The following is an 18379-nucleotide window of genomic DNA, read 5'->3' on the forward strand; positions in this document are numbered from 1 at the left end:
CCCAATCTGAGCCAAAGGTCAAGGATTTAACAAAAGGAGGCCACTACTAGCGGTGCCTGATGTAGCAAGCTAGCGGTGCCTGATGTAGCAAGTAAAAACGCAGGATGCCCAGTTGAATTTGACTTTCAGACAAACAACAAACCATTTTTTTTGCATAATTGTGTCTTATGCAATATATAGGACATATATATACTTACACTAAAAATGACTTACTATTTATCTGAAAGTCAAATTTATTTGGACATTCTATATTTAATCTTCTAATCTGAGTCACTACACTGTAGGAGTAGATGCATTATGTATGGTCGTTCTCTCACCTCTTGGTTTCTTCATGGCAAGACGACTTGTTATTGACACCCTCCACAAAAATAGGATTCACTAAGGGGTAGGAACACAGGTGAATTCTTGCTGTGCTGCAGAGACAGAATGGAGGAACAGACTATAGAGTGAATTAACTCAAGAACAATTGGGGAATAAACCCCCTTGTTCCCCCCAAATAAACCAGATGGAGGTGCCCCTTAAAATATATAGGATGAAAGTTGAGCCTTTTAATTTATATATTAGAGGTAAAGGTGACTCCAGAAGGCTGGAGGACTTGAAGAAATTCAATACTATGGAAATTACTGGAGTAAGTGAAGGTAGAGGTTCCATACGCTAGGTCAGTGAATGCTGGATATGAGATGGAATGCACCTGCTATATGGAATCTGGCTGAGGGAGCTCCCGGCTTCATGCCATGCTACCTTCCATGGAGAACATGGAGGTGAGAAGACAAAGGTAGTGATTGGGATGCATAGGAGGATTTGCTCAATGAATTGTAGAGGGTCTTGAAGACTGCTAAGGATCTTGGGGTTAATCCATGAAGTAGTGGGGTCTCTCTGAGGGTTTCTGAGCCGAAAATGATGCAGTCAGAGTGGTGCCTTAGTAATATTAATCTGGCAGCTCTTTATATAGTGATTGTGAAGGGAAGAAAGTGGAGACAGAGTAATCAGTTGAGAGGAGATACAGGGCTACTGCTAATCCATGTAGCATCTGTATTGTGAATTACCAAAGCTACCTCCTCTCAGGGAATGCAGATGAGGGCATCCATTGTGGCAAAAGATTGTGCCAAGGCACCTAGTTTGGTAACTACATGAGAGGCTAGATTTTTGCCCTCTATTATCCCCTTGGTCAGTATAGTAGTTGTTTAATTAATACCAGTAGATTAATGCAATAAAAGGTTTATTCCTGGCCCATGTCACAGTCCAATGCCTGTAGGGTGGCTCTCCTTCTAGTGGATGTTCAGGAATCCAGGGAACCTATCTTTATCTCACAGTGAGACCACCTAGAATATTTAACCTCCAAGATCACCAAGCAGGGAAAGAAAGCACTGGAGGTTCTCACAGAGACACTTTTGATTGGACTTGGGAGTGATATATACATCACTTTTGTCCACCTCCCATCGTTGGAACACAACTCTATCTGACTGCTCAAGAGCCTGGGAAATCTAAACAGGGGCAGAAGCATGTGCTGCTCTGAGTGGAGAAAGCATTAGAAGATGATTCTAGCAGTTGGAAAGGATTATAGATGTAACAGGAAATCTGATACACTCTATTCAATTTTCATTTTGACCATAAAAAGTAATATCTGTTGTACAAAACAATTTAATGAGCATCTATATCTAGCAGTTTGGTATTTTTAGAATTGTATTTGTGCAAAATTACGAGACACAAATACAGGAGGGACTTCAAGGCATTGAATGGTCCATGCTACTCTGTTAGAGCATTACTGACACAAGCCTAAAACCATTTAAAAAAATATACATCTAAGTTAGTTTTTACCTGTAAAAATTTATCTTACTTCATTTGCCTGTGATACTGGAGTTCTAGATGTGATGAATGTAAAATTCATCCCAGGTCCTTTGGTGAGCAAAATGGGAAGTGGTCATTGGAAGACAGTGAAAGAAGTATATAAACTTTCCTACCACAAAATCAAAACTATCTGTGTGCAACTCTACCAGAGCTTCACTGAGCCTCCTTGTTACCAAGCTAAGCTCACAGAAGACAAAGATTGTCTTTGAATATTTAAAACACTATTACATTGTCTCGGATAATCAAAATAGACGCCTGACCAATCAGAATTTTGCCATCTTGGTGAACATCAGTTGTGATATGTAGCCAAGGATACTTTAAGTACAAGATCATGAAGAATCATAACTATATGCCAGAGTTTAAATAAATATCTCTATAAGTATGGTATCCAAGTATCTTAGACTTTCCAGAAAAGTTCAGATTTTAAGTACTAGATTTAGTTTCACTCCATTTGGTGAGAAAAATTTGTTTCCCACAGTCATATATCTGGGAGGAGTTGTGGAGGAAAACTAATCAAGTATTTTGTCTTAGAGGCAAACAGATTATTAAAAGTTAAAGAGCTGCATGGATGATTTTATTAGGCTCTTATTTTTAAAATGAATAATATTCCTATATAAGGAATAGAAAGTTAATTGGGTTTCTTCTATTATTCAGCAATGTGGACATACGTTCTATAAAATTCCTATGGTACTTTAAGAATAGCTATTAGCCGTGGCTGGGTAGCTCAGTTGGTTTGAGTGTTGTCTGATACGCCAAGATTGGGGCTTCAATCTTTGGTCAGGGTGCATACAAGAAGCAACCAATGAATGCATAAATAAGTAGAACATCCAACTGATGTTTCTTTTTCTCTTTCTTTCCCCGCCTCTTCCTCCCTCCCTTCCTCTCTCTCTAAAATCAATAAAAAAAATTTAGAAGTAGCTATGAGAAGGTATTAGAACTTTCTTATAATCCATTTGCAGTATCTTGCAACATGCAGAGACAAAACTTCTTTTATTTAGTCAAATCCTTTCTGTTGAAAAAAGTGTACTTTCTTCATTCTTCATTTACTTATCCATTTATTCAATAACTTCATTGAGCATCTGCCATCGACCAGGCACTATTCTTGACACTGGGGATATCTCTCTGATTCAATGATTTTTTGTTAGGATTTTGTTTTTTTCTAAATGAAACATTGAGACTGACAGAATGAACAGAATATTGGTTTTGGAATCAGAAGACCTGGATTCTAAATGCAATTATACTGAACCATGAATTATATTAATGGTATCAAATAACTAGTTACCCAAACCCCAAATCTCATTTATCTTTAGTCACTTTTTCATCTAACCAGTTAGCACATCCTTCACAGTTTGACATTTTCCTCCTGCCATCCATTTCTTCTCCCAGTTACTTCTTGTTTAAATTATTGCATCCGGAGTCATGCCACATGCTTGTGTAGGTCATCTACTGCGTGCAGCAGAGCCATCAGAGCTCAGCACCCAGCCCTGTGCTCCTCTATACTTCCCAGCTTCCCTTTTGTTAATTCAGAGCTATAGGACTTCTACTTCCACTACTTACATATTAGACATTCATAAATTCTTTGTTTCAATGTATCATAGCATTAGTTTTCATAATATTTGTCTAGAGGTTAGCTTTTAAAATGTTTGTCTTACTTATGTGAAGACAGTTTTGTCCCATTATCATAGGGCTTTCACTTTTTTGCTGATTTTAAAAGGAGCAGTGAATATCATATTTACTTAACATGATTTTTCCCTAGTTCACCTTGTGACCAAACCAATGTAAGGGGGGCTGAGTCATTAAATTGGTGAGAAGCTAGATGTTCAGTGTGGAGAGGAACTTTGACACAGCCCACCTGACTTCATAAATAAAACCAGGACCAACTTTGAAGAATTTGCAAAGGTCAATATGAAGGCCGAGATTGAACTGAATTGCTAAATACTGAGAATAGAAGAGTGGTAAGATCTTTATGTGATTATTACAAGGATTAGGAGAATTGTAGAATATTGAAGTGGAGCCCTGGCTGGTGTGGCTTAGTGGATTGAGCATTGGCCTGTAAACCAAAAGGTTGCAGGTTGGATTCCCAGGCAGGGCACATGCCTAATTTACAGCCCAGGTTCACCAGTCGGGGGCATGCCAGAGGCAACTAATCAATGTATCTCTCACATACTGATGTTTTTCTCCCTTTTTCTCCCTCCTCCTCTCTAAAAAGTAAATAAATAAAATCTTAAAAAAAAGAAAATTGAAAGGGAAGCAAGGGAAAGGAGTCTAGCAAGTCTTTCTAACACATTGGGCATCCAGTTGAGTACTCAGAAAGGCATTGCCTCATAATCAGGCCAAATTAGCCCTTAAGGCTGTTCTACTCCAGCTTATTCCAGTTTAAATGCAAGCTTCAAGGTAGTCTAGCAAGGTATCAGAGATATCAATTCTTGTGTCTGTCTCCTCCTACCTCTACTAAAGAGTCTTTCATGCTTATACCCATACCCACTGCTAAAGGGGCAGCCACTACCACCTTGCCAAGGTAGTCTGGGTCAGAATTAACACGTGACTGAAGGCCAGAAGACCTACGATATGACTTAGTAGAGACACATATTAAGATGCAATAAGATTTCTCTCTCTGGAGAATGTGAACCAAAGAAACTGAGAATTAGATAGTCAAGATTGTGTCATGCCATGAAAAAGATGAAATTATAAGGAAACAAAAATTATGAACAAATAAAAACCTAAAGGTGGAATAAATAATGGAAGTCTGTTGGTACTGAGAGAAGAGCAGAAAATGACGTGGAGGAATGTAACAGATGGAGATGTGGAGGAGCAGGTCTCCAGTTGCCTCAGTATCTGGTGGCAGTTCAGCCCTAGGTAAGTTTCAGTCCACGTGTTTTGAACTGAAAACAGTTCAAAGTCCTCTTTTCTGTGAAGTAACCCGAGTTACTTTGTTCCTTGAACCTTAAAGAGCTCAAGTAAGTTGGATGGACTTCTTAGCCAGAGCCCTTAAGACTAGGAATGTATTTTAAACTAAATGATCAGCCTTGAAATAAATACGTTAGCTCCACTTGATCCTATCTGTGTGAGTTTACAAATCTACTTGTAAATTGTGCCAACAGAATTTATAAGGGGTTGTTTTTAGGACCTTTGCTCTTCGTTTTAAATACCAACTGTTGTGTTACAACATGTACCACAGACTAAAATTACATTTGGCTTTTGCTCCTAAAACCTTGTGAATCACCTATTTCTTTTCCTTCCTGAGGTTCACTTTTCATGTTATTTTTGACTTTGGATTTAGATCAGGTAACAACAATAGTGTCCACAAAGCCTTGCTTCAGCTTAGGGGCTTTGCAGAGCTATAAACAGTCTAAAAAGGCTGAAGGGGCTCCAGTCATCACATCACAACTAGGTAACAGGATGGAGAGAAATGATAAGAAGAATACATCTTCTTCCTTTTTATGACTTAATAAAGAGGAAGTAACTACACAACATTTCTACTTAGATATCAACAGCCAGAATTTTGTCATGTGGCTATAACCATACGAGGATATTGGAAAGTACTGGATTTTAGCTGAGTGGTAATAGGACAATCTAAAAATTATGGTTTGGTTATTATGGAAGAATAAGGAAATAGATATAGGGAGGTAATTTCAAGTCTCTATCACAGGTGCTTTAGATATAGTAGGTATTTGATAAGGGTTTCTTGATTTATTTTTATAAACTTGATAATCATATTCTTAGAGTTATTGCTCTAGTTAATAAAAATGAGTAAGAATTTTTCCTCTTCTTCTTTTTTGCTTTATAATAATATAGCATATCATTGTATTAATTGCATCTCAAAAAAACCATTTGGAATTAGCTTATGCACAATGGAGAATATATTGGAAGGATATGGGAGAAATTCTTGGAAAAAGTAAGCCTAAGGGGAAGGAAAGGCAAAGATTTGTCAATGGTCAAGAAAAGTCTAAAGTCTAATGTCTAAAAATCTTGGAGGAATGACTACAGTGGCCCATCTTAGGTGAGGTGTCCATCTAGCTCCTGACCAATTAGCTGTGGCCAAGGGACAATCAGTAGTAACATGGCTTTTTTGCTGCCATAACATAATAAAAGTGTGGAAATGGAAGGAGAAGTTCCCATAAGAATGGTGAATGCTGGCTATACAGTTGTGTAGGCTATCCTTATAATTATACATGATGGAAAAATGTAGGTCAGTGGCCTGATTTATATAAATGATAAAGGAGAGTGTTTTTGAAAAAAATTGTAAAAAGATTTCATTTAGTTTTAGAGAGAGAAGCAGCAAGGGAGAAAGAAAGGGAGAGAAACAGATATGAGAAAGAAACATCAATTGGTTGTCTCTGCCCCTGACCAGGGACAGAGCTTGCAACCCTATCTTGAGTGGAAAACTATCATCATTTTTGATGAAGCAATTATTAGTTTTTATTTTTTTCCTCAGTTCTGCTATAGCAAAGCTATATGAACTTGATAAATCTTACACTGTCTGGGTCTTAATTTCTTCATCTGTAAAAAGATGGGGTTGAATCAAATTACTTTTTCCCTTTGCTACTGCAGGTAATATTTTATTTCTGAAAGCAGGAGTGCGAGCTATTGTATTTTAAAAATTTTAAGTCATCTAATATTTTTTCAGTGCTTTTTGAGCTAGATCTATGTTAAGACCTCTGATGCAATTAAAGATATACAAAGATAAAGATATATTTCTGCTTATGTGTTATGGAGACAGATTTATTATTTTGCAGAATTAGAAGTTTAGAGAGGATTAGCTTTCAGGAGTGATATAGCCATCAGTTCAATCATATCATTAAGGGTTTTTCTCTCCATTTGCCATCCTTAGTGTGTTGACTTTATTCTAAGATTAGTTCCTTTTGTGGTTGTTAGGTTGCTGCCAGTGGCAATCTCAGTTATAGGCTGACTTGTTCATACCTCGTAGGAAGGAGAATCCTCACCCAAGTATGGACTAAAAATCTTTCCCTTCAGTTTGCTTGGGCCAATTTACTCCAGGACTGTAACAGTTTGCAGGTGTTTTAATTAGAATAGTGTAGGACCTAGCATAACTTAGGTTCCAGGTTATACTGCAATAAAAACAAAACTCTCTAAATATTAGTGGCTTCAACAACAAAGATATTTTTTACTCAGACTGTCCATCCTGACTTGATGAGGGTGAAAAGTAGGCTGTATTACATTGTCCTTTCTTGGGGACCTGGGCTGACAAAACTTCAACAATACTAGTCTTTAGGCTTTGGCAGAGTAAAAAATGTAAAGACTTACATTTGCAATTAAATGTTTTACCTGGAAGTCACACATATTACTTCAAAGCACAACCCACTGTAGACTAGTGACTATAACTAGTCACATGGCCCAACCAACTACAAGGGAGCGGGTGGTGGCAGGGATGTACATGTGAAAATATAATCTCTGTATATGCCTGGAAAGACAGGGTAAGCATTACAAGTCTCTGTCATACCAGGGAATTCATTTACTGATCGACTCAGGCTAATTGAGTTGCCCTTTTGTAACTGGAGGTTCAATGGTTACCTAAAAAACAAACAAAAACAAAACAAGCAGCTCTATTAATAAGGAAAGTATAGGACTGGATGTTGAGTAAGAAATCAATAGTGTAAACTATATGATACCTTATCCCAAAAGAGAAGAAACTTTAGCCATGGAGGCTATTCACAGGGAGGGGTAGTTTGGGTAGTTTGATCAGCCTCTGAATCAAGCACTTCATTTACTCTTCTGATTGAAAAGATTGGCTCTAGCTCTTTAATGAGTGGGTGTAGAAAGACAGTTTCTATTTAAGGAGTTGGCTCAAAAGTAACTTAAAACATTCATTGAATTAGAAAATATAGGTTTTTTTCATATTTCATTTTTGTAGTTATTGTCAAGCTGGTTTGATTATAGTTCAGAATTGGCAATGAACTAAAATTTATCTAGTCCAATCCCTTTATTTTGCAGATGAGAAAACTAAGGCCCAAATGGGTAAAATAATTATTTCAAAGTCACACCTTCTTGTATATAGCAATAAGAGTTGTCTTTTGGATGACCTACTGCAAAATGGAATCCTCTAAGCAAAATGTAACTACAGCAACAATTAGAAAACAGAACAATAAAAATTATTAACAATGTTTCCAAGGCTGATATCCTGTGGGTCTACCTTGGTAGAGATGAGAAAATTTCTAAACCTATTTGGTGAGTAGCTGCTGCTGAACCTCCTAAGAGCCTTCTCAACCATTCCTTGTGACCCCACAGATCTCCACCTTCTGAAATAACAGGGTCTACCATGAAGGGTTGATTAGAGAATTACATGATGGGGGTAAAGAGTTTATTATGGAGGCTGGCACTCAGTAATATTACACCTTGGCAATTACTTTATTATAGTCATTAATAAAATGGTAGTAAATTTCAAACTAGTTCCTATAAGAATGTTCACAACTTTGGAAATGTGATAGTATTCAAGTTCATTAACTTTGATCTAGCTAATGTCTCAATAAAATTACTACTTAGGTAGTAATTGTTTCCATTGTTTAATGGTGGACTCCTTCTTGTCCCACCTGAAAGAACCCCGCATGCAGCTCTGGTTGATGAGTAAGCATTTGGCCCAGGCTGCGTAAAAGAATATGATGTACAGTGGAACCTCAGCTGTCAAACTTAATTTGTTCTGGAAAACTGTTTCAGAAGCGATTTGTTCAAAAACCAAATCTCCTTTGTCACCTGAAAGATGCATGACTGATCATACAGGTATCAGCATGACAAGGTTGTTGGGTAGAAAAGCGAGACCTGAGGTTCTGTTAGACAACCAAGACATTTTTTTCTGTGAACTACTTGGTTGAGAACCAAATTGTTCGAGAACCGAGGTTTGACTGTACTTAGAAGTTTCTCGAAGTTTCTCGTAGTTCTCAGTATGTCATAAAGAATGTTCTGTACAATGTTTTACTGAGCAGAACTTAAAAATTTTTGCATAAGCAAAGATAGGCCTAAAGCTTAGCTGGTGAGGGAGGGGTGGAGGAAGTCCGTGGAACACTTCTACTTTCTTAAGCAAATATCTGAAACTAGGAGTGATGTGAGGCACAGGCAGGAAGCTGGGGTCAGAATAGAGAGTGAGAGGGCCTAGTAGCAGAGAGGGAGGCTGGAACCGGTGGAGAAAACACCCTTTGACAGAGGTGTGTTCTGGTGGCCAGTGAGGTGTAGAACCTTTTGGTCATACTTTCAGAAATTTACCGTAACCTAGCAAGAGAAAAGCAAAGGTTTAGTAATATTCCTTTCTAGAGAGTGTAAAAGGTTTTTTTTTTTTTTAAATGCTGGGATTGTTTTGAATTTTCTGTAAACACATTATTGGCCTGATCTTAACGTGTAAAGATTTGTTCTCAAAAGTCAGTTATTTGATACTTCCAGTTCTGAGGTGGCAGCTAAATCCTAGGCATGTCCTGGAAAGGGCTTTGGTAACAGTGTTCTGTCACAGGCTGAGAAGCGCATTGACACAGCAGAGCACAACTGGAATTACTGAAGAACTAGTTTCTGCTAGAGGCACCAGTTATTTGGTATTTTAATACATATTATACTGTGCTATAAAAATATACTAAATCTTGGATAAATATTCCTTGGTTAGATTTTTATTTTTATTTTGGGCAGGAGATAGAGAAGATAACTATTTTAATCCCTAGGATTCTGGAAAGGAAAAATAAAGACCAGATAAACTGTTGTTCTGAGGTAAATGTAAAGCTTTTAACTCGGAGATCTTGAGGTATTCTACAAGATAAGCTTTAAACATGTTTACTAAAATACTTTTCAAAATGCTGTTTAAACTAAAAAGCAAGTATCTACCTCACTTCTGATTTCTAAAAATTATGTAGAGTATGATGGATAAGACTTTGGCCTATAATCCATCTTACTATGGCATAAGCCTAAAATTTCTGTTTGTTTCCAACAACCAAAGGCTGCAGACCTTAGAGCATAATTCTGTTTTCTTGATAAACAGTGCAGTGGAGGGTGTCAACCATGATTGTCAAATGATGATTAAGCCAAGCTGGAACGTAATTCTGGCTCTGCCAGTGTATTTTTTGACCTTAGATAAGTCACTCCACTTTTCCCTTAAATTTCTCTCCTTACAGGGTAATAGTAACAAAAATTACTAAACTATTTCATGGAAAACTTTAAAGGGGTGCCCATAAATACCGGAGTCACAGGTCTCACAAACCTCTCTCAGAAGCCGAGCTTCTTGAGGGATAGGGAACTTTTTTCTTTTGAGTCAGCAGTATCTTATTTGTTTCTGTAACACAGTTCGTGGCCTTTAAAAATGTTTCAGTAAATACTGTAAATTTATGTACGTTACTAGGCAGATTAGAGTTTTGTCAGGCCACTGCCTCTCAAACCTTTTCTCTATGATCCTTTTCACACTCAGCATCTAAAATGCCACCGTTATTTGTTCAAGGATAAATACCCAAGGCATTTACTTAAAAATATCCAAGTCTAGGAAAATAATTCTTCTGTCTTTAGGGCACCATTTCTCTTGCCCGCAGTACTGCATCCCAGGCTTGGGGTGTGGGTCTGGAAGCACCGGGAAGAGTTTGGTAAGGGAAGCTCATTTTTCCCACCCTCTGATTGGTCGGCTCATACTCCACTCACGCAGCTCGCGTCTGATTGGCCATTGTGGCACCCCACCCGACCCGCGACTAGTTTGTGTGCCCGGACTGCGTGCTCAGGTCTTCAGTCTCCCTGGGCTGCTCGGCTGGTGAGTTAGCTCTTCGGCCCACTGCTCTGCATCTCGGGTGCCACAAATGTCCCGAGTCTGAGCGGGTAGGAAGCACACTAAGGAAAAGCCACCACACCCCTCTGTCCCGTGTTTTTCCGTACTGAATAAACTTCCGCCCCAGAGGGGCTGCTGCAGCCGAGGGGCTGTCTTAGCAGCAGGTGGGGGAGAGGCCAGGCATCGAACTCAGGCCTTCATGGGGGATCTTTCTGTCTAGGCGAATGTGGAAACACAGCTCTCTCAAGATAAAGCACGACTTTGCTGGTCCCATGTGGGTGCGATGCCATAATCTGTTCGCGTTGCAAGCTGCAATCACCCCTAACAAGTGGCAGGGAGCCTGCTTCCAATCTCCAGTTCCCCGCGCTCATTTGGGCCACGGCTGAAGTAGCAGGGGTCTGTCCGTCCTGGTGGTCGAGATATGGCATTCCCTGGAGGTGGCGCTCCCAGGAACGGGGAGCCAGCTAGACTCGCAGCCCCATCAGCCTCCGGCCTTCAAGCAGTAGAGGGCGGCCTACACTCACGTTCGAACCGTCGCCCACGTGTGCAGACGCTGCACTACTGAAAGTCTCCGGCCCCGCTGTGGTCCACAGCTCTCCTTGGCCGCGGATACTGCCGCTACTCTACCCGTTGGGGGAGCGAGAAAAGGGAGGGGAGAACCCCAGGTACACCCCAGGGTCGCCGTAGGTGGCAGCGGTCTGCGCATGCGCGCCCTCTCCCAGAAGCCTGGAACGCCGAGGGGCGCGCGCCCACATTCGCGCGCGCACGCTTGCGCTTACCCGGGTTTCCCCGCCTGCTCTTGTAGTCAAAGCGCTCTGGCGCGTGCGCGCGTTATCTCCGGCGGACTCGAGTGGCCCGGTTCCCTCTGCTCCAGGCCCCCGCCCCTCGCAGCTCCCTCGGAGTCCCCAGTCAAGCTGTCCCCTTTCCTTCCTCACGGAATGGGGCTGGCGCTGCTCCGGGTCGCGCGCCTTGGACCCGACTCGCGCTCGGTCTCGCGCTGTCAGCGACTGCCCGGCTCGCGCCGCCTCGCGCTCTCCCTCACTCTCTGGCGCCGAAGGCTCCGTTAAGCAGCGGCGGCGGTGGTTCCTGTTTCCGTTTCTTCCTCTCCCTTCAGTCGAGAGTAGCATCCTCCACCCAGCCACCCCTCCAACTCCCACACGCAGGGCAGCTGCGGCTGAGGGCTGTAGCGGCGGCAACTGGGAAACAGCGGAGACCGCCTCTGCTCCGCCTCGGGTAAGGGGGCGTTTGGGGGCCGGGCCCTGCAGCGCCTCGGGGTCTGGGGCTGAGCAAGCGCGGGATCCGCTGAGGTTCCCGGGATGTGACTGGAGACTGTCGCTGCTCTTTTCTCTCAGTCGATCTCCGGGCCTGTTGCTGCAACTGCTGCTGCTTATCCAGCGGCTCCGGGAAAAGTGGGGAGGGAGCCCTCGGGACTATCTGGCGGGTGCCTTTGCGCGGTCGGGAGGGCGCGGGCAGGGGGTGAGGGGCGACCGCCGCCCGGGCCGGGACATGGAGCTGCACAGCAGCTGCCCTCTGTGTCTCCCATGGTTGCATAGGGCAGGGGCAGAAGCAGAGAAGAGGAGAAGGGATGGGGGCAGGGTAAGAGGTGTCCTCTTCTCTCCTCCACACCTACCTGTCCTTTCTCCAGCAGCTCTGTCCCAGCAGTCACAGACTGCGGGGAGGAGGATGCTTTTGCGTTGTGGACTTTTCCAGAGGGGTTCTCGGGCTAGAAATCAGGGAGTGGACCCGTACAAGGATCCACTCCCAGCGAGGGGCCAATGCCTGGGCACTTAACGGCACGAGTGCGCCCACATCCCCCCATTGGATCTGGAAATGATGATCTGGCGGCTTTCGAGTATCTAAACTTACTTGGGAAGGTTAAATGATTCCATCTTTATTAGTTAAAGAAGATTTGTCCTGCAAGAGTGAGTGGGTTTTGGGTCGCAGCACCTGTTCTCTCACCGTGGGGACTGGAATCTGAAGCTATACGGAACGCCAGAGACGCAGTGTATTTCTTAAGTTCAATGACAATGTCGTGGTTAGGGTTCATCCCTGGGGAGCTTTTCGCGTTTTGCCATGTTTTAGCTGCTTACTTATTTATTTATTTATTTATTTATTTATTTATTTAGTAGTTGTAGAAATATAGTATATGTTTTTTAAGAAATTAAAAACTGAGAAGGAAATGCCACTTAACGTCATTGGTATGTCAGTATAGGTCAGCAGGAGAAAATACTGATAAGCTTGTCTCTTTGATACCATATTCTAGCCCAAGCTTCAATATGCTTCCCATGTTTTCTACTAGATGTTTTTCATCCTTTTCCATATTTCATATAGGAGAATTTGGTACAGCTTTTAAAAGTTTATTAACAGGAAGAAATCCAGTATCCATAGATTTCTTGTCAAAAGGCACTCTAACCCATCTGATAGCCTGGCAGTTTCATTCTCATGAATACTCTAGCCAGTTAAAAAAAACCCACAATAGGACAGAGATGAATCCAATGAATAGAAGAAACCTACCGAGTTTTAGAATGTTTGGTGCATTGGGTCGGTCTAAGATTATGAAACCTAAACCAGGAAGCTGCTTGTGAGTCCTTCCATAATATATTGCCCATTTTACTCTGAAGGCCAAGAAAGCTATTGGTCTCTGATGCCCATGTTCATCAGTCATAGAGCCAACACTTGGAGGTTCAACAATAACATAATAAATTATTTCTCTGGTGATGAATAAGTAAGACACCACCACCAGAGCAAATGCCACCACACCAGAGCAAACACCCAGAGGTTCAGCTTCAGGTTGGGGCATTCCAGCTCTAAGAATGGGACTGGTACAATCTTCATGTTGGTGGTGGCAATAGCAGCTCTCCATCTCTATATTAACTTTTTGATTGAGGTCTTGGATAAAGGTAGGGAGAGGTGTCATTTGACTTGCTGTATTTGAATTAGTTTGCAGTTGACTCAAGCCAAGTTAAGAAGGTGGACCTAGAAAGCCACAATCTCTAGTAGATAATCCGAAACTTTCAGGTAACAGAACAAATTTCAACAAAAGTGCTTTTTATCAGTTTAGAATAAGACTCATCACACATAACCGACTGAAGTTTGGCTTAGCTCTCTTTAGAAACTGTAGGCAAGGTTTCATTATACTAGTTTTTTTCCCCCCTTGTTATTCCTGGGATTAAGTGCATATTTACTTTGTTGATTAATATGTTTTTATGCATAGTTCTTTTAAAGGGTACATCATATAAAAATCATTTTTGGAGAGATTATTAATATTTAAATATGTCAAAGCTACACTGAAATACTGGAGTAAGTTGTATTCTCTCTTCTTTAAAATAAAAAAACAAACAACCTAAAATGTTAATGCCAAAATATTAAGGCCCTGTATGTTCGTAGCCTTGTGAAATATACTATAAAATGCATATAGAAAGTCTTGATTACTTGATTTATAAATACAGTAGTAAAAGTAAGGTGGGAACTTAAACATTCGAAATTGTGATTTTATAGTTTAATATGTAAGAATGTAGGGAATTAGAAATGGGCAATTTAGAAGGAAAATAGAGGGTAGTTTGTATGCATGGATTTTCCTTTTGCTGCATTATAAATTGAGAATTCTACTTGAATTGAAGAACCTGAACAACTGGAATGAAACTTGCATAGACTGCAGAAACATGTAGAAATATATTTTTGATTGAGTAGTGAGCTGAGTATATTGTGGTTTATTAGGATAGTGGCTCAAAATAATTTCCATAAAGTATATCACTATATTTATTTTAGGATGTTTTTAAATTTTAGTGTCGTTTGGAGTTGTTTGTCTACAAGCCAATTCTATTTGAAATGTATGGAATTGAAAAATACACTAATTCTGATTATATTCTGCAAGGTTTGGTTACAAATTTTATATAGTTATTTTAAGGAATTGGAATGTCTTTAAAAGTGGTGAATTTTGAAATTTTCTGATGGCTTGGAAAAACTTGAGTTCCTTGTTTATTTTTTTAAGTGCAGTTGTATTATTAGCAGGTTGGTCTGGAGGGGGAGCTAGTGCCAAAGCAAAGCGTAGCTTAATATGTTTGAACTTTTAAAACACGCCAAATCAGATTTTTATGACCAGAAGAAACATTTTTGATGAAAAGAGTTAGGGAATTGATATAGGCATATATCTGTTCATAGTTGTTTGTGGAGTTTATATATTGTATATTACACATTAATTAAAATATCTTTTTATGATCTGAAATAATGAAAAGTACTTAAGATATATTGAATTTCTCATTTGAAATTTCCGAAAATATGTCTCTAAACTTAGAGTGTGTGTGTGATAGTAGTTACTTAAACTTCTTTTGCAGAATATCAGAAGGGAAGGAGTATATCTTGACCATTTGTGCATATTGCATGTTGTTAAAAATTTTAATTTTAATGTCTATAGTCTTAAATATCAAAAAGCTTCAAGTAGAGTCATATCAGCAAAGATATAAATTGTGTGGTAATATAGGTATTTATTAAAAGTAGAGATACTTTCAATAAAGAAATGGGCCCTGGAAACATTGGTAGAGCAAGGATCCCAAGGTCACTTCTTAACCTGTCTCCTGCAATATAGTGCAGTGAGTCCATCTGATCTACTAAATTGAACTTGCGCCTTTGAAATGAAGCAGTTTGTTTATTTATTTTTGGTTTCTGGCACTTTACTTAGATGTCTAAACTGTAATCAGTAAGATGTGAATTTATTTCTTACTGTTCACATTCTTCAAAGTTAAGGCTAGAAATTGATAATATGTTTATTAAAATCATTAGAATATTTAGTTTCTGAAAATAGCAGTTGGGTTGTATGTTCTCCATTGTTCTTTATCATGAAATAGAATCTCAATCCTGATAAAATAAAAAATAGATTCTTTGAAAGGAATGACAGTATCTGTGAGAATAGTGATGTGTTTACCATAATTAAGGGGTTAATGATAAAAATTAAACATGTCTAAAAATTTTATAAGACATGCCAGAATAGTTTCATATACTCTTTACCCTTTTTTAATGCTGAGCCTCAGGAATGAACCATTTCTGTTTTTCATTGTTATTTTTTCATAGAATTTAATGGGGTGACATTGGTTAACAAAATTATAGGTTTCAGGGGTACGGTTCTACAAAATGTTAACTGTATATTGTATTTTGTGTTCACCACCCCAGGTCAAATCTCCTTCCATCACCACTTACCTCCCTTTACCCTCTCCTACTTACCCTCATCTCCCCTTTTCCTCTGGTAATCACCATACTGTTGTCTGTCTATGAGGGTTTTTTGTTTGTTTTTGGTTTTTGTTAATCCCTTCACTTTTTTCACCCAGCTCCTGTAACAGCTGTTAGTCTGTTCTCTGTATTTATGAGTCTGTTTCTGTTTTGTTTGTTAGTTTATTTTGTTCATTAGATTCCACATATAAGTGAAATCTTGTGGTGCCTGTGTTTCTCTGACTGGCTTATTTCACTTAACATAATACTCTCCAGGTCCATCCATGTTATTGCAAAGGGTAAAATTTCCACCCTCTTTATGGCAGAGTAGTATCGTTTAAATGTACCACTGCTTTTTGTATCCACTTATCCACTGATGGGCATTTGGGCGGCTTCCAAATCTTGGCTATTGTAAATAATGCTGCAGTGAACGTAGGAGTGCACATATTCTTTGAAATGAATGTTTTGGGTTGATTTGAATTTATTCCCAGAGTGAAATCACTGGGTCTTAAGTCAATTAGAGTTTTAATTTTTTGAGGTAACTCCATACTGCTTTCCACAGTGGCTGCAGCAGTCTTTATTCCCACTAATAATACATGAAGTTTCCCCTTTCTGTATATCCTTGTCAGTACTTATTGTTTTTTTGATTTATTGATAATAGCCATTCTGACAGGTGTGAGGGATATATCATTGTGGCTTTAATTTGAGTTTCTGTAATGGTTAGTGATGTTGAGCATCGTTTCATATGTCTTCTGGCCATCTGAATGTCCTTTTTGGAGAAGTGTCTATTTAGGTCCTTTGTCCATTTTTTGATTGAATGGTTAGTTTTTTCTTATTGTGAATTTTCTAAGTTCTTTATACATTTTTGGATATTAATCCTTTATCAGATACATCATTGACGAATATGTTCTCCCACTCAGTGGGTCATCTTTCCATTTTGTTGCGCAAAAGCTTTTTAGTTTAATGTAGTCTCATTTGTTTATTTATTTATTTATTTATTTTGTTTCCCTTGCCTGAGGAAATGTAGCAGAAAAAATATTGCTGTGGGAAGTGTTTAAGATTTTACTGCCTATGTTTTCTTCAAGGATTTTTATGGTTTTGAGTACAACATTTAAGTCTTTAATCCATTTTGTGTTTATTTTTGTGTATGGTGTAAAAAGGTGGTCTGGTTTCATTTTTTTGCATGTATGTCAATACCTATTTGCAGTTTTCCTGGCACCATTTATTGAGTAGACTATCTTTACCCCATTGTATGTTTTCAACTCTTTTGTCAAGTAGTGAATGTAAAGACATAGGTTTATTTCTGGACTCTCCATTCTGTTCCATTGATCTATATCTCTGTTTCTGTGCCAGTACCATTGTGCTTTAATTACTGTGGCCTTTTAATTATTATTTTTGATTTACTAAAAACTGCCGTTAGTGAATCTCTTGGTTTAATTAAATGTAAGTACACCCATTTTATTTATTTTTTTAGTAATTTTTAGGCTATAGGTTAGATTTCTTTTTTTTAAGATTTTTAATTTTTTTTATTTATCTTTAGTGGGGAAGGGAAAGACAGGAGAGAAATATCAGTGTATGGTTGCCACTTGTGCGTCCCCTGCTGGGAACTGGCCTGCAACCCAGGCATGTGCCCTGACTGGGAATCAAACTGAGATCATCTGGTTCGCAGGCTCGCGCTCAATCCACTGAGCTATACCAGCCAGGGCCAAGTACACCCATTTTATATTATAGCACATTTATAAAAGTAAAAGACCATTTAAAATTTAAAAAGATTTTTATTAAAAAAATAAAAAAAGATTCTATTTATTTATTTTTAGAGAGAGGAGGAGGAAAGGAGAAAGAGAGGAAGAGAAACATCAATGTGCAAAAGAAACATCAGTTGGTTGCCTCTTGCATGCCCCCAACCCGGGACCTGGCTGGCCTACAACCCAAGCATGTGCCCTGACTGGAATTGAACTGAGACCTTTTGGTTTGCAGGATGACACCCAACCCACTGAGCCACACCAGTCAGGGCAGAGAATCTCCATTTATAGTCATAAGAGTAAATATATACTGTAAATAAATTTTTTAAAAAAATCAACAAACCTAAGATTCTACACAGCTCTGAAACAAAGTGTTACTATTATAGTGCTTTTATATCCTGCATCAGTAATGGCTCTTTAGTAATTTACAGCTGAGATATCTTCTTTTAGTCTTCGATAGTCAATAGTCATGTAATAGGTGTAGCATTTAAAGGACAAATACAAGATTTCCTTTGGTTCTCTGTTCTATGCTTCTCTGGCTTATATATATTCTTTACCATAAAATGTATAGTTTCTTTTGTTGCAATTTGAATTGTTATTAAGTTGTAGTTCGATATTGATATAATTAAACATGTTTAAAAGTAAAAGATATTTACCGTTGACTTAAAAACAAACTTTAAAAATTCACAACAGACGAAAGTTATATAGGGATATTTATACATTTAAAAGTATTTTTTAACGGATTACTTTCACTTCAGAATTTCTCTTTACAGTGTACTCTCTTACCTACATCCCCCCTTCAATTACCCTCCATCATCCCACAGTTTCCTTTTTGGCATAATTAGGA

General features: G+C 39.2%; 1 protein-coding gene and 1 pseudogene across 4 annotated transcripts in view; one reads left to right on the forward strand and one right to left on the reverse strand.

Moving 5' to 3' along the window:
• Positions 1 to 18379, forward strand: part of FUT8 (fucosyltransferase 8) — a 231580-nt gene that overhangs the window by 11748 nt on the left and 201453 nt on the right. For 3 of the 4 annotated variants that reach the window (XM_053673294.1, XM_037125937.2, XM_037125941.2), the window contains exon 1: positions 11437 to 11821. The exons of the other annotated variant lie outside the window; for it this stretch is intronic. The gene's annotated coding sequence lies outside the window, so the exon portion shown is untranslated. Of the gene's footprint in view, positions 1 to 11436; positions 11822 to 18379 lie in introns of those variants that run through there. 4 annotated transcript variants of the gene reach the window in all.
• LOC119034813 (oligosaccharyltransferase complex subunit OSTC-like) lies at positions 12997 to 13423 on the reverse strand (annotated as a pseudogene).

Source organism: Artibeus jamaicensis, unplaced genomic scaffold, assembly GCF_021234435.1.
Source record: "Artibeus jamaicensis isolate MK-2021 breed Jamaican fruit bat unplaced genomic scaffold, CSHL_Jam_final contig_851, whole genome shotgun sequence".
Lineage (NCBI taxonomy): Eukaryota > Metazoa > Chordata > Mammalia > Chiroptera > Phyllostomidae > Artibeus > Artibeus jamaicensis.